Source organism: Aquarana catesbeiana, linkage group LG03 (assembly GCF_042186555.1).
Source record: "Aquarana catesbeiana isolate 2022-GZ linkage group LG03, ASM4218655v1, whole genome shotgun sequence".
Lineage (NCBI taxonomy): Eukaryota > Metazoa > Chordata > Amphibia > Anura > Ranidae > Aquarana > Aquarana catesbeiana.
In genome coordinates, this window is record NC_133326.1 from 464,156,209 (window position 1) to 464,181,869 (window position 25,661).

The window sequence follows — 25,661 nt, forward strand, 5'->3', positions numbered from 1 at the left end:
AAAATCAATCCCATATCTTGGAATTCATTTAACAGCATCTCATTCTGACTTATTCTCAACCAATTATCCTCCTGTATTAAGACAGATCACAAATCTAATAAAACAATGGTCGCAACTTCCTTTATCCTGGATAGGGAAGATTAATGCAATCAAAATGACTATTCTACCCAAATTGCTTTATCTATTCAGAGTCCTCCCTATTCCAATTCCTTCCTATTTTTTGAGAATAGTACAAAAAAGAGCAACTTCGTTTATATGGGGCTCTTCTAAACCACGTATACCTATACACACACTACATCTTCCCAAAAATAAAGGAGGCCTGGGATACCCTAATTTTACTAACTACTACAGAGCAGCACATTTGGCCAGTCTGACCAAATACCATGCAAAACAGGAAATCCCATTATGGGTATTTATAGAGGCTTCAGAAAATGACCCTCTATTAATATCAAATTTATTATGGCTTGATCCTAAAGACCGCTTTAAAATTCATAATCCCATAACTAAACACTTCTTATCTCTCTGGGATAAACTAAAAACCAAATATCAGTTACAATCTCCACACAATCCTCTCCTTTCTTTTATCAGAAATCCGGCCTTTTATCCGGCATGGATCTACCCAAATTCTTTTAAAGCTTGGACAACATCAGGCATTCAGACACTAAATGACTTCATAGTATCTAAATCATTCCTTTCATTCCCATCGCTTAGAGAAAAATATGATCTACCAAACTCTGAGATATTTAGATATCTCCAAATCAAAAATTTCTATACACCATTCCTAAAGGGGGATACACCATTATCCCAATTATCCATTTTTGAATCAATCTGTACAAAAGATCCATTTGCTAAAGGTACAATTTCATCACTTTATAATCAATTATATGGAGTAGCAAATCTTAATAGACCCTCTTACGTTCAGAGGTGGGAGGAGGACCTGGGACGAACTTTAGAAGACACGGACTGGTCTAATATATGGCTCACATCTAAGTCATCTTCACCCAACATCTTAGCACTGGAGACAAATTATAAAGTCCTAACTCGCTGGTACCTTGTACCCGCTAGAGTGGCAAAACATTCACCTAATACCTCAACTCTTTGTTTTCGAGGATGCCCAGAAATAGGCACATATTTACACATATGGTGGACGTGCCCAGTAATCCAAACCTTCTGGAAGGAAGTCTTCGTGATTGCATCTAAAATATTTAAAAAAATAATACAACCAGATCCATATTTAACTTTACTTAATCTAAAACCGGAATGGTTAACACTCTCTCAATTCAAACTTATGATCCAACTAATAACGGCTGCAAAACAAACAGTGGCCAAGGCATGGAAATCTCCAACACTGGTACTAGCAGAAACAATTCACAGAATGAATAATACAATGTCCCATGCTAAGATGGTAGCCATCGATCAAAATCAAATTCCAAAATTTGAAAAACTTTGGCATCCTTGGATAAAACAACAGTTCCTGTCAAATTTCAATGACTCTGTCCTGTTGCCATGGTAACAGATTAAATGACTTACAGAGACACCCATTCTAAGGCTTCAAAGAGAACTAAAAAGAATAATAAACTGACAAGCGGGACAACCTTGTGGACCATACCTCTTCCTTTCAACCCTTTTTCTTCTTTCTCTTTCCTTTTCTCCACCTTATGATTAAAGCTCATTATCAGAATTTATTTGACCTATATACACTCTACTTGTAAACAATATGTATAGTAGGTATAAATCATTTAAATACCTACAAAAGTAACTAAGGAAATGATATATATCTTTAATTTAGGTTTACGTGAACCCAATGTTTAATATTTGAAATTTCATGATATTTACCTATATAAACCCTACTGTAAAACAATGAGCTTACTTTATAGATCCTTGTAAACTTACTTTATGTATCTTTATAACATTGTATACTCAATAAACTTCTTTTGACAAGGAAAAATATAAGCCCCACTGGAGAGGAAGCAATAAAGTAATTACTCTTAGCAAATCTGAACCTCGATGAATAATTGAAATGCAATCTTTTGTCCCCCTTGGTCTTAACATTGAGTTTGATTTAAATTGCTTTATTTCCAATTATTGACAGAATGATGTTTTAGATGTTAATTTTTTTTTTCAAAGTGTCTTTTTTTTACTTTTTGTCTATTTTAATTTTAATTTATATATTTTATTTATTTATTTTTTTTTTCTCTTTTATATTATTTTATTTTTTCAATTGTCTTTTTGTCTACTATCATCATACTAATTTTGATCTTATGGTCCATTATTACTCTTTCTTTTTACTATGTAACCAGATTAGTGTGAGTTTCTAGCGTTTTGTCATTCAGACTTTCCCAGAGTCCTATGTAAATGTCTCATTTACATATATTATTATTTTAACCTATCATCAGGCTGTGGCCATGATTACCATTGTTCTTTAAGTTCACCATCATCACCCAGCACCTGTACCCTTGATGAAGTCACATGTGTTGTGACGCAACACGTCGGGAGAAGCTTGGTGACGTCATAACTGGAAGTCTTTACATTGTTTGACACGTTTTTTGCTGCCTGGCTTTTATATGCCATTTTTATTGTGAAGGAGCATTTGAATTGTTAAAGATCTTTTTAATAAATACAAAGAATCATTTTTTTAAACCTACTACACCATGGAGAGCCTTCTTTTTTGCCTCTTATCTCGTGGATTGGGAGACACTTTTCTCTAGGAAAAGACCATAGAGAAAAGCTGCGGTGATTCCTTGGATCCAGTAAGGAATGTTCAGCAACATTCTGAATGCCCACATCCGTCCCTTTCCCCCTCATCTCTATTTGTCTACATAGGATTATCTTTGTGTACACTCTGAATTTGGGACTGACCATCTCTCTGAATCACCAGATTCCTCTTGGTTGCTTGTTTATTTTAGATTTGATTATTCCCACAAAATTATTTATTTGAAGTTTATTTTGATGTGATGCACTTTATTGGACTTTCTTGCACTAATGTTTAGTTGTTTATTACTTGGATGTGATGCACTTTATAGGATATTTAACACATATTTATGTGGCTCTCTTTACGAGGAGCACTTGAGAGATCCCTTGATTCTTATTATTTTTGCTTATTTAGCACTTTAGTGATGTGTTTTACCAATTAGCTCTACTTCATCATATTTAAACATACCTAGGGGTGTTGGCAACACTACAGAAGTTTAACTGCTTTTTTGCCCCATTAAGCACTTTATAACATGCACTTTTTGACTAGCACCTTATTTGTTATCAATATACTTGATTTTTGGTAGAGCATTAGTACTTTCTTTATATTACTGTCCACAGGACAACTATTAGTTGTGCACTCCACAAACCTGGCCTTTATGAAATAGTGGCAAGAAGAAAGCCACTGTTGAAAGAAAGCAATAAGAAATCCAGTTTGCAGTTGGGAGAAGCCATGGGGGGGGGCACAGCAAACATGCGGAAGAAGGTGATCTAGTCAGATGAGACCAAAATTTAACTTTTTGGCCTAAAAGCAAAAGTCAATTTGACTTTGCCTTTCTGTGTGTCAGGGCTGGACTCAGCCCTTCCTTCTCTGAGCTGGCCGCTCAGCTGTCAGCTAATTACCATCTCCTATTTCTCCACAGTGACTCATCTGTTGATGATATCCTGCTCATCAGTCCTGCCTACTTAAGACGTCCAGCCCAGATGATCTCTGCCTTCTCCTTGGTCAGATCTCTAGAGACGCTCTCCTGTGTTCCTGTTAAAGACTTGCTTGGCTGACATTCCTTCTGGATCCAGATCCTGCTTGCTCTTCTACTACGCTCATTCCTGGCTCCCTGACATTTTGGCTTGTCTGACCATTCTTTCGGGTTCTTGAACTCTGGCTATGTTTTGACTACATTTACTCTGTTTACCTTTTTTTATTATTATTAAACAAGTGAGATTCATAAAAAGTCTGATTCATGGTTTCTGACACTGTGACAGCCATGTGTTTTCACTAATTTCTAAATATGTCATATGTTGGGCTACACATTTTTGGAAAGGGTAAAGTGAATTTGAAACAAGTTATGAAGCAGTGTGTGAAGATACCACCATGTTAACATCTGTAGGAAACCAAGATTTCTCTCCATGGCTAAACTACAAGCTTATAAATGTATTACAATAACAAAAACATAGAAGGAAATAATTTTTTTCTATGATATGCCTTTAAGCAGACCTTCACTCCTGGGAGCTACTTTAACCACCTTAATACTGGGCACTTTCACCCCCTTCCTTCCCAGACCAATTTTCAGGTTTCAGCACTCTCACACATTTTTATCATTTTGTTCGCACAAATAGAGCTTTCTTTTGGTGGTATTTATTAATGTCTCCGTTTTTTATTTTTTGCGATATAAGCGAAAAAAGAGCAGAAATTTGGAAAAAAAACAATATTTTCTTCTTTCTATTTTAATAGAAATCCAATGAAATCGAATTTTGTCATACATTTAAGCCAAAATGTATTCTGCTACATGTTTTTGTTAAACAAAATCCTGTTAAGTGTATAATAATTGGTTCGTGTGATCACGGACACATGTGCGCAAATGATCATGTACAGATGTGCGCAGGTGATCATGGACATATGTGTGCAGATAATCATTGGGACATGTGATTTTACTGGGACATATGTGGGGGACAGGTGTTTTTACTATGTGGGGACATGTGTTTTGGTGACATGTGTTTTGGGGACATTGTGTGTTTACTTTGTGTTTTTTTACATGTGTGGGGACACTAGACTGGTGATCAGTGAGTAAAAAGCTGTAAAAAACAGCTCATACTCACTGATCACCAGCCAGCTGTAGCGATCCGCTCTCCTCTCCTCACTGACAACTTCCGTGTGAGTAGAGGAGAGCAGATTGCCTAGCAACTGGTTCTGTGTTTACATCACATGACGACTGTGATTCAACATGGCCGTCATGTGATCAGGAGGGCCAATCGCAGAGCCCTCCTACCGATCAGAGATGCGCCGTGTCCGGGTGACACGAGCGCATCGGGATCACGCTGCTGCGCGGGCACACGGGCACGCAATCCCGCTCTTACTGAGGGACGTTCCTGAATGTCCACTCAGAAGGAGAGATAGCCCACCTGGCCATTTATGTGCAGTGGCCGGGTGGGAAGTGGTTAACTCCTTATGTTTCTCCCCCTCTATATAGTCAAAACAACTTTTTAATAAATTTGAATATGTTGCAGCACCTGAGCAATGAATCACAGATGGTGTGGAACGGGGAATGGTGTGGGGAATAGAGTGAAAAAAACACACACATTTATTACCAATAAGAATAGTAGTTTGCATGATCAGTATTGCTCTTACCCAGGAGCCTTTATAATTTTATGACTAATAGAGTTGGGCGAACGGTTCAGTCCGAGCATGAGTTCGGACCGAACATTGGCTGTTCGCCCATTCGACAAACACCTGAATTATTGGGCATTTGATACTTGTTCGGCCCACCGAATGACCACAATGCACTGTCCCTCCATATAGTGCATTGGAAGCCCTGATTGGCTAAAGCAATCAAAGCTTTGCCCAATCAGGGCACAGAGCACTGTCAGAGTCATGAATGGAGAAAGTAATGATGACTCTATCCAATCATGGCTCATTGCTCTTAGTTCCGCCCCCACACTATAAAAATATGCTCCCCATAGTGGCAATTTGAAGTGTGATATTGGCATTGAGAGAGATAGAACAGGGCTCTGTTCAGTGCTACTAGCGAATTAGCGTGCTATTGTGCTTCTATTGTCAGTGTAGAATATCAGTTTAGTGTGAATCTAGTGATAATTTAGTGTGAGTGTAGTATCAACATTCATTTTTATTTAGTGTCAGTTTAACTTGTCAGGGCAGGTTTTCTGCAGTATATATCAGTGCATTACTGCATGTTTAATGCAGTATATATCAGTGCATTACTGCATGTTTAACTCAGTATATATCAGTGTGTTACTGCATGTTTAACAGAGTATATATTAGTGCGTTACCACATGTTTAGCACAGTATATATTATTATATTATTATATATATTATCAGCGCCTTACTGCACGTTTAAAGCAGTATATATCAGTGCGTTTCTGTACGTTTAAATCAGTATATATCAGGGTATTACTGCACATTTAACCTAGTATGTATCCATGCATTACTGCACATTTAGCGCAGTATATATCCATGCGTTACTGCATGTATAATGCATTATATATTTGTGCATTACTGCACGTTTAATGCAGTATATATCAGTGCGTTACTGTACAATTAACGCAGTGTATAGCTGTGTGTTATTGCACGTTTAAGCTGTGTTCATCCGTGCATTACTGCGCGTTTAACGCAGCATATACTGTATCAGTGCATTTTATATCTGTGCATTGCTGCACATTTAATGCAGTATATATCAGTGCGTTACTGTAAATTAATGCAGTGTACAGTATACTCATGCATTATTGCACGTTTAATCTGTACACATCCACGCGTTACTGCATGTTTAACGCAGTATATACTGTATCGGTACATTTCTGTACGTTTAACGCAGTATACAGTATCTCACAAAAGTGAATACACCCATTACATTTTTGTAAATATTTTATTATATCTTTTCATGTGACAACACTGAAGAAATTACACTTTGCTACAATGTAAAGTAGTGAGTGTACAGCTTGTATAACAGTGTAAATTTGCTGTCCCCTCAAAATAACTCAACACACAGCCATTAATGTCTAAACCGCTGGCAACAAAAGTGAGTACACCCTTAAGTGAAAATGTCCAAATTGTGTCAATATTTTGTGTGGCCACCATTATTTTCTAGCACTGCCTTAACCCTCTTGGGCATGGAGTTCACCAGAGCTTCACAGGTTGCCACTGGAGTCCTCTTCCACTCCTCCATGATGATATCACAGAGCTGGTGGATGTTAGAGACCTTGCGCTCCTCCACCTTCCATTTGAGGATGCCCCACAGATGCTCAATAGGGTTTAAGTCTGGAGATATGCTTGGCCAGTCCATCACCTTTACCCTCAGCTTCTTTAGCAAGGCAGTGATCATCTTGCAGGTGTGTTTGGGGTTGTTATCATGTTGGAATACTGCCCTGCGGCCCAGTCTCCGAAGTGAGGGAATCGTGCTCAGCTTCAGTACGTCACAGTACATGTTGGCATTCATGGTTCCCTCAATGAACTGTAACTCCCCAGTGGCGGCAGCACTCATGCAGTCCCAGACCATGACACTCCCACCAACATGCTTGACTGTAGGCAAGACACACTTGACTTTGTACTCCTCACCTGGTTGCCGCCACACACGCTTGACACCATCTGAGCCAAAAAAGGTTATCTTGGTCTCAGACCACAGGACATGGTTCCAGTAATCCATGTCCTTAGTCTGCTCGTCTTCAGCAAACTGTTTGCGGGCTTCCTTGTGTATCATCTTTAGAAGAGGCTTCCTTCTGGGACGACAGCCATGTAGACCAATTTGATGCAGTGTTCGGCATATGGTCTGAGCACTGACAGGCTGACCCCCCCACCCCTTCAACCTCTGCAATGCTGGCAGCACTCATACGTCTATGTCCCAAAGACAACCTCTGGATATTACGCTGAGCATGTGCACTCAACTTCTTTGGTCGACCATGGCGAGGCCTGTTCTGAGTGGAACCTGTCCTGTTATACCGCTGTATGGTCTTGGCCACCATTCTGCAGCTCAGTTTCAGGGTCCTGGCAATCCTCTTATAGCCTATAGCCTAGGCAATCTTTATGTAGAGCAACAATTCTTTTTTTCAGATCCTCAGAGAGTTCTTTGCCATGAGGTGCCATGTTGAACTTCCAGAGACCAGTATGAGAGTGACAGCGATAACCAAATGTAACACATCTGCTTCCCATTCACACCTGAGACCTTGTAACACTAACGAGTCACATGACACTGGGGAGGGTAAATGGCTAATAGGGCCCAATTTGGACATTTTCACTTAGAGGTGTACTCACTTTTGTTGCCAGCGGTTTAGACATTATTGGCTGTGTGTTAAGTTATTTTGAGGGGACAGCACATTTACACTGTTATACAAGCTGTACACTCACTACTTTACATTGTAGCAAAGTGTAATTTTTTCAGTGTTGTCACATGAAAAGGTATAATAAAATATTTACAAAAATGTGAGGGGTGTACTCACTTTTGTGAGTCCGTGCATTACTGGATGTTTAATGCGGTATATATCAGTGTGTTAATGCACGTTTAATGCAGTATATATCCATGCATTACTGCACGTTTAATGCAGTATATTTGAGTGCGTCACTGCATGTTTAACGCAGTATAGATCACTGTGGTACTGGCGGTACTGTATGTTTAATGCAGTAGATTGGAGTGCATTATTGCACGTTTAATGCAGTATATTTCAGTGCATTAGTGCACGTTTACCACAGTATATTGCAGCGCGTCAGTGCAGTTTTACTGCAGTATATTGTAGTGTATCAGTGGAGTGTGTCTGTGTAGTGAGCACTCAAGTTAAAGTGCACCAAACACCACTTTCCATTGATTAAAGTGCACCCACGTACACATTTCCACATCTTTTTTACATTTTGTTTATAAGCCCCCCATCGTGTCTGGGAGGCACTGTAAGGGGGCCAACAGCGTATGTGTCCACAGGCAAAGGTGGACATGGTTCATCCTCATGCAGGGCATCATTTCCTCTGTTTAGTAAAGTTGTCCATGCCATCCAGCCACAGCATGCACAGGAGGTCGTAGACTGGCTGTGCATAAATCATCATCATCCTCTGTCCCCCAAGCAGAGACTAGTGCACAGTCCACTGCAGCTGCCAGAGTGGCTTATTCTGCCTCTTTGTCATTCAGCTTCTGCCATAGCCCCAGCATCAGGCAACAAGGAGGCAACTGAGTTATTTGAACACAGCATCAACCACTTGTGCCTTGATGATGCACAGCCTTTACTTGATTCAGATCTTAGTTCTGAGGTTGAGGAAGGTAGGAACATGAGCCTACAGAGAGGGGAGAACACTGGTAAACAACAAATTGGCAGTCATGTTCCCGCAGCCACAGCGCATTGCCAAGTTGTCTCCAGTGATATTGAGGATGGAGGGGATGATGAGGTCACTGACGCGACTTGGGTGCCAAATAGATCAGAGGAGGAAAGTGAGGGTGAAGCACAACTCCAAAGAGGCAGCCATCATAGAAGAGTAGAGAGCAGCCACCCTATTCCACCAGATTGTGAAGCTGTTATCTCCCGGCCCTCGGGTTGCCACCTCATCCCTTTAAACCTGGACACCTTTGAATTAAACAGGTTCTGAGGCTCATTAAATGCAGATAAGGCACCAAGTGAGTTTAATTACCACCTTAATCAGCCACAGAACCTGTGTAATTGATATGAGTTTGTGTTTAAATGGATGAGGTGGCAACCCTACCCAGCCCACTTCCCACAGCTCAGCTGTTTGGGCCTATTTTAGCACATGTGCAGCAAATCACACAGTTACAATGTGCAAACGTTGCCTCAAGCACATCAATCTTGGCAAAAACACCAGCCATTTGGGCACCACATGCATGAAAAGGCATTTAACCTCCCACCGCTGTTGGTAAGAGCACCTAAAAGTGCAGTGATTTTAATAATGATTTTCAATAAAAAAAATTTTTAAAACAATCGATTTTTTCAGGAGCAGTGATTTTATTATGCTAAAAGTGCAACAATAAAAAAGAAAAATTCCTTTAAATATATTGCCTGGGGGGTCTCCTAAATATGCCTGTGGCGCATCTGTAACATGCATAAAACATGCTAAAGCAAAAATTACATTAAAAAAAAAAAAATGAGTCAAATCCCATTTAAAATGACTCGTGGTTAGAACTGGCGGCACCCGGCTATTAAAAAAATAAAGAAAAAAACAGCATGGGGTCCCTCCCCCAGTCCATACCAGGCCCTGTGGGTCTGGTATAAATTTTACCACACCAACATTTTTTTAAAACGGCTTGGGGTCTCCCCAAAATCCATACCAGACCCTTATCTGTGCATGCAGCCCGGCAGGTCAGGAAAGGAGAGGGGATGAGTGAGCACCTCCCACTCCTGAATCATATCAGGACACATGCCCTCAACATAGGGGTGGGTGCTTTGGGGCTCTGCCCTGCCGCCCCAAAGCACCTTGTCCCCATGATTCTTCTTTAACCACTTCAGCCCTGGACCATTTGGCTGGCCAAAGACCAGAGCGTTTTTTGCAATTTGGCACTGCGTCGCTTTAACTGACAATTGCGCGGTCGTGCGATGTGGTGCCCAAACAAAATTGTTGTCCTTTTTTCCCCATAAATAGAGCTTTCTTTCGATGGTATTTGATCACCTCTGGGGTTTTTATTTTTTGCGCTTTAAACAGAAAAGAAGCGACACTTTTGAAAAAAACGCATTATTTTTTACTTTTTGCTATAATAACTATCCCCCAAAAAAATATAAAAAAACATTTTTTTTTCCTCAGTTTAGGCCAATACGTATTCTTCTACATATTTTTGGTAAAAAAAAATTGCAATAGGTGTTTATTGATTGTTTTGCGCAAAAGTTATAGCGTCTACAAAATAGGGGATAGTTTTGTGGCATTTTTTTTAATATATTTTTTTTACTAGTAATGGCGGTGATCTGCAAATTTTATCATGACTGCAACATTATGGCGGACAGATCAAACACTTTTGGTGCTATTTTGGGACCATTCACATTTATACAGCGATCAGTGCGATTAAAAATGCACTGATTACTGTGTAAATGTGACTGGCAGTTAAGGGGTTAACCAGCAGGGGGCGCTTCAGGGGTTAAGTGTGTCCTAGGGATGTGTTCTAACTGTGGGGGGATGGGCTACGTGTGACACAACACTGATCACTGCTCCTGATCACAGGGAGCTCTGATTAGTGTCCTGTCACTAGGAAGAATGGGGAAATGCTTGTTTACAACAGCATTTCCCTGTTCTTCCTCTTCGTGAGATGTCCACGGGACCTCCGATCACACTTACCGAGCTCACAGCGGGCGCGCGCGCGCCCACAATGCCGCGTCTTAAAGGGCAACGTACAGGTACATTAATATGCCTGTACGTGCCATTCTGCCGACATATATCGGTGTGAGCCGGTCAGCAAGGGGTTAATGGGATAATAATGAAACTGCTTTGCTGATGATACTGATGGAGTTATTGCAAACAAATTTTCAAAGGCTTTTCTAGTGATATCAACAATAATATTATTATGCGTGTTATTTTTTTTTTTTTTTGGTGCAAGTTACCACAACATCATTATCCCCTAGTTTTTAAGATCAAAGATACAACTATGTTGTTAATTTTACATTGTATTTTTTAAAATGTAACTGCCTACTCCCAAACTGTCATTTGAAGTAAAACACATAGCCAAGTATTATTCTCCACATTTTTTTTATTGTGCATTAAAAAAAGAAAACAAATAAAATTAGACATGCTATCTGCCAATAGAACTTAAACAAAAGGTGCATTCTATGCATCCAAAAATATAGAAAATATTCTAAATCAAATCATTATTCAACCCAAAAATAAAATAAAAACCTCATGCATATGTCCTGCTTCTTAATATAGGGGGGTCAACAATGCCAAGAGTTGGTGAAATCAGGGGTCCGTCATCCGGAGATAATTCCGAAAATCATCTGGATTATTCTCCTGGAGCTCCCGCAGCAAAGGCATATTACATAATTGATTAATAAAGTAACCAATTTTTGGTCCAAGAAATCCTCCTCTTCCTGTTCCTGGACTGGACTTGGGTCAAAGCATAACTCCAAGGCCAATAATAAATAACACGTTATCTCCTCCGATTCTGCAACATGGCTGGTTGACGAACGGCCGTTCAGAAACTAACTGAAAAGTGCAAAATGAAAAGCGCGAAATGAAAAGCGCGAATCAACACTCACCAAACTTCTACTAACACGAAATTAGCAGAAGGAGCCCAAAGGGTGGCGCTAAAGAGCTGAAAAACCACATAGTACATCACTACGTTCATGTTTGTTGGCCAACAATTCCTTGCCGTTTGTATGCAAGACAAGTTTCTGGCCAACGCCCTTCGGACAAAAGTCCAATCGCTTGTACGAGGCTTAAGGGTCTTCTCCTAAGGTGATCGGGCAAGTCACCAGGAGGTGGTGGTGGTGGTGAATTATCACTCATCTTTAACAATAAGTCGCACCTGCTTGGAGCAAGTTGTTTAAGGAAGAATTATAGTTTTTTCAACTTCTATGAGACTTTCTTTCACTTTAATTCTAATTTGAAATTATTTTGGCATTATTATTGTGTGTATATTATTGTTTCACTGCAATACTTATATGGTGGAAATAGAATATTGTGATACTCTCACATATTAAATTAGCGCACCATTTATTTCTTTTACAAATGGTTAAACAAGTTGCTTTTAAATGTATGTTTCACTGTTATTAAACATAAATGTGTTTTTTCCTCCTAGCTATGTTTTTGTGATTGTAACCCAGGTACTAAGGCTTGTGGTGGCAAATATATTACAGAATCATTGATTTATTAGATATGTGAACTATGTTTTTGCAGATATGCCGAATTTAGAAATCCCTATGGAATTTTAATGTTCATGTTTGTTCTGCTGCCAAGCAGCTGATTGCATCTAATTGGATTACATCATCTGTACAAGTTACCGTGCTTCATAACAAGCCTGATCAAATTTGGCTGAATTAAAAATTAACAACATGACTGAAATGTAATATATCAGTATTAGAAATTTGAGGCGAATAAATGTCAACCTTAAGCAAATGCTTTCTTTATTGTATTTTTTGTTTGCAGCCTCCTTTAGGCAATTTACATATTTAAACCATTAGGAATGATGACCTTTTTTGTTTGTAACAAGGTATTTTTTGTGTTTCTTTTATTTTAAACTTCATGTGGTGCTATATATTTAAAAAAAAAATGTTACTTAAAACTACAGTGAAAATTGTTCCTTCTGTAAATCATTCCATATGACTTCATGGGTATAGTATATTAATAATTCCAGTAATTTAAAGCCTTTCTCCCATAGTACATTGTAGCTTTAGATCATTACTTGGCTTTCTCTATGTAAACAAGCATTCCATTCCATCTATACACTTGCAGACTATACATCAACTGCAGCCTTTCTAAGCATAAGCTCATTGTTACAAACAACATCACTAAACTGTTGAACCCAGAACACCTAAGTTATCATATAGTAGTAAGCATTTATTAACTCTGAACTGGCGCTTCAGGCTTCTCCTGTACTGAATGTGTTTCCTCTGATTTCACTGCACACTGTGAGCTTCTTACATTCTGCTTTATAAGCTACAGAAATTCAGATAAAGCCCACCTAATTTCCTGGCTAGAGCACATCTAGCATCATCTATCCATTCCCCCCCAGCCTGACTGTCTCTGACGTGATGCTCCCCAATGCCGCGTACACGCGACCGGTTTTGCCGTGGGGATAAACTCCAAAGGTTTCTCCGACGGAACTCCGATGGAATTCCATTCAAGCAGTCTTGCCTACACACGGTCAAACTAAAGTCTGACCAAAGTCTGACTGCGCAGAATGCGGTGACGTACAGCACGTACTACCGGACTAGAAAACGAAGTTCAATAGCCAGTAGCTTCCGTCTTGTACCTGCTTCAGAGCATGCGTCGTTTTTGGCCTGTCGGAACAGCATACAGACGAGTGGTTTTCCCAATAGGAATTGGTTCCGTCTGAAATATTTAGAACATGTTCTATTTCTAGGTCCATCAGAATTTTCAAAAAAAAAAAGTCAGATGAGGCACACACACGATTGGAATATACGATGAAAAGCTTCCGTCTGACTTTTTCTGTCGGACATTCCGCTTGTGTGTACGCGGCTTTAGGGTTATTTACTTCAAAAGGGATGCAGAGGCTGAAATTTTCCCCATTTGAACCTTGCAAATGCATCACCTGATTATATTGAATACAGGCACACTTATTCAGGAATCAGCATTCCAAGGACATAGTAAAACGTGGAGTTTTTTTTAATAACAGAAACAAGCAGTACACTACAAAGTTTGTTAAAATCCTTGCAATGTACACCCTAACAAAAGGATTAACAAAAGTCGAGTTAATCCTTATGGTATGAGCTCCTTTAGGGAAAAAAAGAAATCCCTGGTACCAGCCATTTATTGTTACAAATCAGTTTCTAGCATCCCAGCAGATGAGACTAGATTTGTAGTTGGAGCTTTGTGCATGTTCCCTGTTGGATTAATATGTGTTCTGTCTCACCTTCATGTATATTTGTATATGTATACTGTATATCTGTGGTGCATTCAACTGTATCAGGTTTCCCTTGTGCTGTGTATGCGGTTTAGGGCCACTACACCTTGCTTACTTACTTGATTTGGTTTCTCTTGTGGTCCTCCTCTCCTGTTTAATGCTAGTTAGTTTAGTCCAAGCTAGACTCTCCCTGTTTTTTCATGTTTCCTCAATCAGTATCAGAGAGAGGAAGGAGCACCACTCACCGACCCAGTGCTTCAATATGTAAATGAGTGTGTCCTTAGCCAGTGCAGCTCCAGCCACGCCTCCTGACATGTTTTGCCCCACACACCAGGGCTTGGTCACAGAGGTTCCCTCAATCAGTGTTAGTACTTTAAAGACAGGGCTTAGGAATGTCATTGTCTTCTTACACTTCATTTGTTATAACATCTGTTTATTATTGAAGAGTTAAGGTGCCTGAAGATGATGCCAAGTCAACAGGTAGCCATGCTATCTGGACAGATTGGGATTGCTTTAGTAAAACTGGAGAGTGCAAAATCTGGTGCAGCTCAACATAGAAACCAGTCAGCTTCCAGGTTTTATTGTCAAAGCTTAAAGAGGTAGTAAACTCTGTTACACCACTTGTACCTACAGGTAAGCCGATAATAAGGCTGTGAATATCTCCTAAACTTGTACAGTTTAGGAGATCTTCAGAGTGCATGCAGCCAATGACATCACTGGATTATGCACTCTGAAGGTCCAGCTTACAGTGCCTTCAGAGCCCATGCCATAAACATGATGTCATGGCGCCCCCAGCCACTCAGGTAGCCGGAGACCACAAACCTGGAAGAAAGACGGGGAGAAGTTGTAAGTCGTCTCAGCATTGGCTTTGTTCTAAGGTAAGTCTATCATAATGTACTAGTATGCGATGTATACTAGCACATCAGACATTGCCTTGCAGGGAATTATTTATTTATTTATTTTTTTAACACCTGCGGTTTACTGCTGCTTTATTGAACAAGCTGAAGTTAGAAGCTTATTGGCTACCATGCACAGCTGCACCAGATTCTGCACTCTCCAGTTTTAGTAAATTAACCCCACTGGGTCCAAGGAAGTATGTCAATGCATAAAGCAGAATTTGAAACAGAACAATATGCATTATGTGACAAGTTTGTTTCCAGAACACAATAAAATAGGAAGGTGAGACATGCATGATTTTGTTTATATGTGTTTGTTGATAGAAACAGGTCTATATTTATTCTTATTGCTTTTTTTAATAGATATTGAATATTCTTTGGAGGTCTCTCTTAAAGTAAATATGAGTTTGTGTTATTTTTTTACTCCATTTCCTCTACTATTCAAACTCATTTAATTTCAGATCTTATTCAATTAAAATGTATGCCCCTTGGTCATTTCCTGCTAAAGAAATGCAAAGCAGATTGCCAATATGTTATGTTTCACACTCCTAGCACCCAAGGTGTTAAACACAAATCTGAAAATATATGCAACATTCCAGATGGCTCTACTAAGAATAGATGTGTTATGACACACAAACCATAATGAATACAAACCTTTTTGAGTCATAATCGGAAAGGTCCTAAGAATAAATGTTAGAAACCCACAAACAAATTAACCATTTCAGTAGATTGTTCACTAGCATTCAATTTAAAACAAGTATTTGGAAACTGCAGAATTGCTAAAAAACGTGATGATCTTTAACAAATACTGACAAAAAAATCAACTGACACCAAAGCGATGTCATTGGCTATTAGAACCATAAAAAATATTAGACTGGAACAGTTCTTGATTTATCCCTTTCGCTATGAAAGCAATTTTTTTTTCTATTGACCATATGTTAAAAGGCACATTTTAGGCCTGAAGATTTATTAATACTTCCAAACATTAAATCATTTCTGAAAGTAAGACTAAAATAAAATGGTAACTAAAATTTTGATAGTTTTAGTTTTTTTATGTCAGATAATATTGGTGCAACTGCTTATCAACTACGTGTTTTCAGTAAAAAAAAAAAAAACACTAAAGTTTGTTGTATTGCACACAAACACAATATATTACCCTTTTTTTGGTAACATATCAAAGATGAGTTTGTGTGTAGTTAATAGATAGTTAATAGATACTGAGCATGTCAAGCCCTAAAATGGTGTGCACTCATAAAACAGCAAGAAACTTTGGTACCCAAAATTGTCCCTAGGTGCCATCTAGCCTTTAGACATATTTAACCATGTACTATTGCTCTCAATATGTGTAATGCAATCACCAGTTTCATACATAAGTGTATATGGGGTGAAAGATTTTTAAATAATTTGGGGTATATTTTTTGCCCCCTATCATATAGGGGGCAGAAGCCGCTTGTTCACCACAGAGGAGATCAGTGGACAGATGTTTGCTGATCTCCCTCTGCTCTAGCCAGCCACAACCACCATGTCCATCCTGGGTCTGAGTCCAGGATTCATAGTGGGGGATATGAAAATGATTGGGTGGATTTACAGCTACCTAAATCTCTTTAACCAGAAAGCCAACAGCTACATCAGCCAGGACTGTGTTTAAAAGCCAAAACTTCCATCATCACACATCTTATGTCAGTGGCAGCAAAAGGGGTAAACAGAGAAAAAAAGTAATATTATACTGAAGGAAATAAAAACATATAGAAATAACAAGCAATTACAGATTTGTATAGTACAGTATATGTTAACTGGACTATAATTATGAAGCTTCACAAAGATTTTAGAGAAGGATTGAAATTAAAGGTCAAGGTAAAATAAAAATAAAAAAATAGACAAAAAAATATGCAGTGCTTTATTCCTTTAACTACCTCCTGCCCGCCGTATAGGCAAATGACAGCAAGCGGGATGCTTTGTTGTTCTGGCCGCAGTCGCACCATCGCTTTGTGTTACTAGGACACTGACACGTGACCCTGATCTCAGTAAATAGACAATTACGCGGCTCTCTACCCATGTGATCAGCTGTGTCCAATCACAGCTAATCACATGTAAACAAGGAAATGCCGGTTATCGACTTTTCCTTTCTCACACTGACAGAGTGTGAGGAGATGAGAGCAGATGGGCTGCATCATCTCATAGGGGAGACATGTACAGATAATCAGGGCACTGAACATTAGTGTTGTGATGATCAGTGCAACCACAACAGCGCCCAGCAGTAATGCCAGTCTGTGCCCATCATTGATGCCAATCTGTGCCCAATGATGCCAAACTGTGTCCATCAGTGATGCCAATTTGTGCCCATCAGTGATGCAAGGCAGTGTTGCCTTTCAGTGCCCATCAGTGCCTGCCCATCAGTGCCTATCAATGCCACCCATCAATACCCATCAGTGTCACCCATCAGGGCCCATCAGTGCCGCCTATCGATGCTGTCTATCATTGCCCCATAAGTGCCTCCTATCAGTGCCCATCAGTGTCACCTATCAGTGCCGCCTATCAGTGCTCATCAGTGCTGCCTATCAGTACCCATCAGTGCTGCATATTAGTGCCTCCTCATTAGTGTCCTTTAGTGCCATCTCATCAGTGCCAATCAGTGCAGCCTATCAGTGCCCATCAGTGCAGTCTCATCAGCGCACATCAGTGAAGGAAAACAATTACTTAACAATTACCATGAATACTACAAGGGTACTACACAGTGCTGCTCACGCAAGAGAGGTAGCGTTGTGTTGTGCAATCAAGGGGTTAATATGGCGCACAATGGATGTAGCTAGGTAAACATAACTGTATAAAGGCAGGGGGGGATAGGTGGGTATGAGGTTCCTGGGAGGAGGAACTTGGTGGTAGTGTTAAACGTTTCACAACAAGTTCAGGTTGTAGTCCATGTAAGGATAAAAAAGAATGCTGAGTATGTAGAAGGCAGCCAGTCTATAGAAGCTAGAAGGAGCTCTGAAACAATACAAGAGAGAGAAGGACGGCGCCCTCTAAATGCAGCAAGTATGATAAAAGTTTTACAATACAATGGATAAAAAACACTCACATTTGAGTTGCTTAAAGCCAGCATATAATATAGGTTCATCCGCGTGTTCCCGGAGGATGTAGCCCGTGATACCCATTGTAGCATTGTGTTGTGCCATGTCGTGTTAAAATTTAAAGCGGAGTTCCAGCCATAAAAAAAAAATTACAATATTCAGCAGCATTAAATACAAATAACAACCTTTGGAAATTTTTTTTTTTTTTTTACTCACCTTTTCAAGTCTGTTGCTAGGCGGTCCCTCGTAATCTGCCTCTTCCTCTCCAAGGCGCCTGACGTTATTTCCCTCTGCGCCTGTGCTTGCTAGTGCTCCTTGGAGATGTCTGTCATCATTTCCCAAGAGTCACTGGGCAGCGCCGAGGGCTTCGTTTCCATCACAACGGCGGCGGGCACTTCCGACGACGATGCCCGTTGTGATGGCAACATCAGAAGTGTACAGCACTGCGCAGTATACATGGCGCATGCGTAAGAAGGGGCGGTGCATGCTGGTCGCTCAGCTGCACCAGAGCCCGGAAGATAGTGCTTGTGGGCTTCACATGCCCACAAGCACTATGGAAATGCTACTAAACAGGAATATAAGATATATTCCTATTTGAAATCAGCAGTCGAGCGCCGATTAATCTCACAAACATGAGTGCGCTAAATAAACCTTTTGAAAAAAAAGATATGCATCCTAAAAAAAAAAAAAATTTAATAGTGGGAACTCCGCTTTAAGCAGCATGTTGCTTCCATGAGGCATTGACACTCGTCAACCTAACGTAAGTTCGACTCGAACATCGGGTGTTCACCTGTTCCCCGGCAAATTCGAAAGCTGCCGGAACACCATTAAAGTCTATGGGACACTAACATGAAAAATCAAAAGTGCAAATTGTAAAGGCTTATATGCAAGTTATTGTCATAAAAAGTGTTTTGGGGACCTGGGTCCTGTCCCAGGGGACATGAATCAATGCAAAAATGTAAATATTTACATTTATATTTATAGTATTTATTTTTATTTGTAGTATGCCTGTAAAGTGGCGCATTTTCCCGTGTTTAGAACAGTACCACAGCACCACATATCTAAAGGGAAAATTGTCATTTAAAACTGATCGGAGCTGTAATGAATTGTCGGGTCTCGGCAATATAGATACAGATAATTGAAAAAAAAAGCATGGAGTCCCCCCAGTCCATTACCAGGCCCTTTGGGTCTGGTATGAAAATTAAGGGGAACCCCAAATCAAAATTAAAAAAAAAAATGTGTGGGGGGTCCCCCTAAAATCCATACCAGGCCCTTGGGGTCTGATATGGAAATTAAGGGGAACCCTGTGCCAAATTTTAAAAAAATGGTGTAGGGGTTCCCCTAAAATCCATACCAGACCCTTCAGGTCTGGTATGGATTTTAAGGGAAACCCTGCACCAATTTTTTTTTTTTTAAATGGTGTAGGGGTCCCCCCAAAATCCATACCAGACCATTATCCAAACACATAACCTGGCAGGCCACAGGAAAAGAGGGGGGATTAGAGAGCACCCCCCTCCTGAACCGTACCAGGCCATATGCCCTCAATACGGAGAGGGTGCTTTGGGGGCCACGGGGGCTTCCCCATGGCTTCCCCGTGGCTTCAGAGGGGGGAGGGCCGTGACGTAAACGGGTGACCCCGGCCCCCTCTGATTCCACGAAGAAGCCATGGAGAAGCCCCCGTGGTGTCAGAGGGGGGCGGGGCCCCACCCTCACTTATATAAGAGCTGTCACAGTGAAGACACGTCAGTCGGCGGCAGCCTCCCATGGAGGCGAATCGGTTGCAGCTTTTTTTTTTTTTCCGGTCCGTCGGGCGGTGTGAACTTACACTGTGGGACATTTTTATTTTTTTATTTTTTAATAAAGGACTTGTGCCAAGCTGTCTCTTGTCTTTTTTACCATTTTGACACTTTTTTTGTAAAATGGTAGGGGTACATTTGTACCCCGTTACCAATTCACACAGGGAGGGAGGCCGGGATCTGGGGCTCCCCTTGTTAAAGGGGGCTTCCAGATTCCAATAAGCCCCCTGCCCACAGACTACCACCGGGCAAGGGTTGTGGGGAAGATGCCCTTGTCCCTATCAACATGTGGAAAAGGTGCTTTGGGGGCTACCCCAAAGCACCCTCCCCATGTTGAGGGCATGTGGCCTGGTATGGTTCAGGGGGGAGCTCTCTCATCCCCCCTCTTTTCCTGTGGCCTACCAGGTTGCATGCTCAGATAAGGGCCTGGTATGGATTTTGGGGGGGACCCCTACGCCTTTTTTTAAAATGTTGGCACAGGGTTCCCCTTAATTTCCATATCAAACACGAAGGGCCTGATATGGATTCTAGGGGGACTCCCACGCTTTTTTTTTTTAAATTTTGGTTCGAAGTTCCCCTTAATATTCATACCAGACCCAAAGGGCCTGGTAACGGACTGGGGGGGATCCTATGCTCTTTTTTTCAATGAGTTTTATCCATATTGCTGAGACCCGACAATTCATTACAGCCGTGATCAGTTTTGAATGACAATTTTTCCTTTAGAAATGTCATTTTGCTGTGGTACGGTACTAAACACGGTAAAAAATGTGCCACTTTACAAGGCATACTATAGACACCCCCAGGCACGATAGAAACGTCCGTTTTTAAAAAAAAATATGCATTGATACATGTCCCCTGGGGCAGGACCTGGGTCATCAAACACTTTTTATGACAATAACTTGCATAAAAGCCTTTAAAATTAGCACTTTTGATTATTCATGTTTGTGTCCCATAGACTTTAACGGTGTTTGTGTGTTCTGCTGAATTTTTTGCCTGTTCGCATGTTCTGCTACAACCCGAACAGGAGGGTGTTCGGCTCATCCCTACTCACCAGCAAGTATTAGTACATTGAAGGGATAGTGTCAGTAAGTGCCATGAGGGCTGACATTAATGCATCAGTATTCATAGAAGAGGTGGAATAGCACCCGGAATTAAGCAACTCAAGTACCAAGTAGCTTTTTTTAAATTATATTACTTAAATCTATATGCATCATATCTATATGCATTACTATATGATTGCATATGATTGTTAGAGGTTAAATTTGCAATATTCCAACTTTTTGGGTCCTTTTTACTCATTGAGCAGGAGTTTAGAGGAGTGCATTTATTTTGGTACTGAAGATAAATATAGTAATTTATAAAAATAGTCTGAATGCAATATAGTCAGGATCCTGTAGAGATGTACAATAAGCTTATTTTATACTCTTTAGATCCACTACCTGTGTCTTGTGTCCCAGGATCCTCCTGGCCCAGAGGCTTGGGGGCAATTTACTGAAGTACACCATTGTGTGAGCATACCATGTATATGAATATACAGTATGTATAGAAGTTATATCTTGGTTTATATCACAATGTACTGTATAATTTGTTTTTGTATAAAAAATAAATGTTAGTATTTGGATTAGTTAGAATTATAGTATCTGATGAAGTGGGTCATAGAATCCGAGAAACATGTTGAGGAAACATACCATGGTCCACTAAGATACAACATCTGGAGTGACTGTACCTTCAAAGTCCATGGCAGGCTGCAGCTGGATGAGGGGCTGAATGCTGGACCATCATCCCTAAAAACACAGGGTCCTAGACACCAGTACCACCTAATACAGCTGATCTAGGCATATCCAGGTTTATCTCAAAGAGTCCTCCAAAAAAAGTTTGTGTTTGTAAGGAGAAAAAGGCATCATCCACCTGTTGCTTTGCTGTCTCTAAAAGGTTAATACAACTGAATATAAAAGTACATATAAGTTATCATCAATCACAGCTTTAAAACCAAATATAATAGGATTTCAAATCGAAGTCAGGATTTTAAATTTTGTTCAACAAAAAATACAACCCACACAGTTTGTTTTCTAACTTTTGATATTTGATCACGTGTAGAACATTAAACTCACTATCACACAGTTTTGTTATTTATACTACTATTTGTATTTCAGATATAAGCTTCTGCATGCTTTAACAGTACTTACATTTTATGAAGAGCATTACAAATACGAGAGGGAAGTTATTCTGATAGGATCTGAGTTAAGAATAACCAGGCATACATAAAACATTTGTGAAGTGCACCCATTGGAAGCTTATCATAACAACTCTGATGTTATTCTATAACACACACTATTAGATCCGAGAGGGGTTCTTAAATCTTCCAAATGGAACCTTCAAAGTGTCTTGAACATCCAAGTGTTCTTTTCAAACTTGTCATTTAGATGTTACCTGAAAATATCAGTTTTGCTAAAGTTAACCTAAAAATAGCAGATAGAGAACCAGCAAAGAGTGAGTGAACATTTCATAATTACATAAATAAAGGGATGCATATTATGACTTGTGTCTAAAGACAGATCATCCTACCTTATATTATATATTTGAGTTCACATGAAAGGACTGGAGTTTAGCTTTAAAGTAAACTTTACAGATTTTAAACAAACTGGATGATTTAATCATTCACAAGTTTCAATTCTAAATGGCAGCATCTAGCCGGGGGTTACCCAAGAGATAGTGGCATCAAGGGAAAGTGATAATGATTTTTTTAAATAGTTTTTATCATATTAGTGACCAAAAAACAACAATGTAATGTTTTTTCTACTCCGCTTTTGACATTTTAAGGTAAGAATAACATCAGATACGACTTAAGGACAGAGTACACTCTAGAGACTGAGATGTGCTTTTTTAAACTCTCAAATATTTTATCCCTGAATAATTCTGGACCACTACCCTGAAGGGTAGATCAGTCTTCTTCTAAATAACAGGCTAGTCCTGGCAATAGGTGTGGGTGTGGGTCCACCAGGCTGAGGTCTACCAGTCCCTATCAAGCAGGTACCTATCCCTAGCTCCATGCACTTCCCAGTCCCTTTTTGGCACCAGGGATAGGTTTAGTAAAATAAAATTTTGCCTAGGACTGGTGGGTGTTTGTGGGTGTTTTTGCGGGGAGGGTGTTAGTGCTTCAATTATTCCAACAGGATGTGAAGCACATTATTTCTATTATTACATCGTAATATACTGTATAATGAAATAGTTTAACTCACCATAATGCAGAATCAGGGGGAGCCCTGAGCTTGTCACTGTAGCCTGCCACCAGATGTAGCTTGTCACTTGCCACCATTGCCTGCTACCAGATTCAGCTTGCCACTTGCTAAAATTGCCAGCTGCCAGATGCAGCATGTCACTTGCCACCATTGCCTGCCACCAGATGCAGCATGTCACTTGCCACCATATGCAGCGTGTCACTTGCCCCATTGCCTGCCACCAGATGCAATGTCTCACCTGCCACCATTGACTGCCACCAGATGCCGTGCGTCACTTGCCACCATTGCCTGCCACCAGATGCAGCATGTCACTTGCCACTAGGTATGAACTGAACACCCCCCCCCCGGTTTGGTTTGCAGCACAACATGGGAACAGACAAAAAATTTGTGCGAACATGCGAACACCGATAAAGTCTATGGGATGCAAATGTGAAAAATCAAAAGTGCTCATTTTAAAGGCTTATATGCAAGTTATTGCCATAAAATGTGTTTGGGGACCTGGGTCCTGCCCCAGGGGACATGTATCAATGCAAAAAAAAGTTTTAAAAATGGCCATTTTTACGGGAGCAGCAATTTTAATAATGCTTAAAGTGAAACAATAAAAATAAAATATACCTTTAAATATCGTGCCGGGGGTGGCGGTCTCCTTAGTCTGCCTGTAATGTAGCACATCTTTCCCATGTTTATAACAGTACCACAGCAAAATGACATTTCTAAAGGAAAAAATGTAATTTAAAACTGCTTGCGGCTGTAATGTATTGTCGGATCCCAGCAATATAGTTAAAAATCATTAAAAAAAATGGTTTGGGTTCCCCCCTCAGTCCATTATCAGGCCCTTTGGGTCTGGTATGAATAATAAGGTGAACCCCATGCCAAAAAGACCAAAAAATGGCGCGGATGTCCCCCCAAAATCCATACCAGGCCCTTTAGGTCTGGTATGGATATTAAGGGGAACCCCACACCAACATTTAAAAATAAAATGGTGTGGGGGTCCCCCAGGCCCCCAGGCACTACATACTCTGAACAACAGTATATATACACTACACGGCCTGCCCTATATGCTCTGCAGAAAAATTGGGCCTTAGGTGTTAGTAGTGCCAGAACACTGTAAGCCCTCACAGTTACTCTTGTTGGGCGCAGGAACAGGCCCTGTTGTGAAATATTATATCAAAAAGTTATAATTACATGACCCTGTTAAACAGGGACAGAAAAATTGGGCCTTTGGTTTTGGTGGCGCTAGAACACTGTAAGCCCTCACAGTTACTCTTGTTGGGTGCAGGAACGGGCCCTGAGCGTGTGGATGGCTGGGACCAAATTTCTTTTTATGGTTCAGCAACTGGAGTAGGGAAATTTGTCTGCTAAAATCAATCATTGGTGGGTGGTGTACTGCTAGCAGATTGGCTGGCTACTTGGGACACCTATTGCTATACCTTCATTCCTTTCAGTGCAGGTTTTTGAGAGCACTAGAGGTATAGTAGGGTTGGAGATCCCAGATGAGGAGCAAGGAGAATTCTGCCTTTTTCTATGATGTGGGTCTTTCAAGTGCTGTTGCCAATGGATTGCATGGCAGGTCGTCATATGTCTGGTCAAGCATATGGTGCCCAAGCGGCTGCTGTTCTGGCCACGCTTGATCCGCGTCAGACATAAGTTACAAACAGCAATGGTGCGATCTGCTGCACACGTGTCGAAAAAGGCCCACACCAAGGAACTTTTATAAGTCAGCGGAGAGTCAGCAGCGCCCTGAACCTGCGGAGCTCTGTGGTGTGATGCAATAGGGTGGCTGCCCTTAAGCTGCCCCCTAGATGACATCCTGCCTCGATGGAGTTGTGTCTCCTCCTCCTCACTTTCCTCCTCTCTTCTCTCAGGCACCCAAGTACAGTCAGTGACCCCATTATTCCCTCCCTTCTCATCACTGGAGCAAACTTGGCAGTATGCTGCAGCTGGGGAACATGACTGTCAGTTTCTTGTCCTTCTCTGGCACCCCGTCTCTCTAGGCTCACGTTACTCCCTTCCTCAACCCGTGAACCAACATCGGAGCCTTCAAATCGCTGCGCATCCTCCAGCAGCATATAACCGAAACTGTGGTCGAATAATTTTGGGGACTCCTCCATGCATGATGGTGGGGCTACGGAAGGAGTGACTGTGGACAAGGAGCCGGTGGAATAGGCTGCTTTGGCAGCTGTGTTGGAAGGCAAACTACTCTGAACCTGGGTGACAGAGAATGCGGAAGATGAGGATGGCTTCATTATCCACTCCACCAACTCTTCTGCATGTTGTGGCTCAATAACACAGCCAGTAGCAGAAAAAAAAGGAGAAGCGTGCTCCACAGCCACCTGCAGAGGATGCACCATGTCAACGACCACCACTGTTGACTGTAGACACAGAGGCTGCTTGCCCTCTTTTAGTGACCTGTGAGTGTCTGCCTCTCCTTGGTGGCCTTCCGGACATGATGTATTTTTTGTTTTGC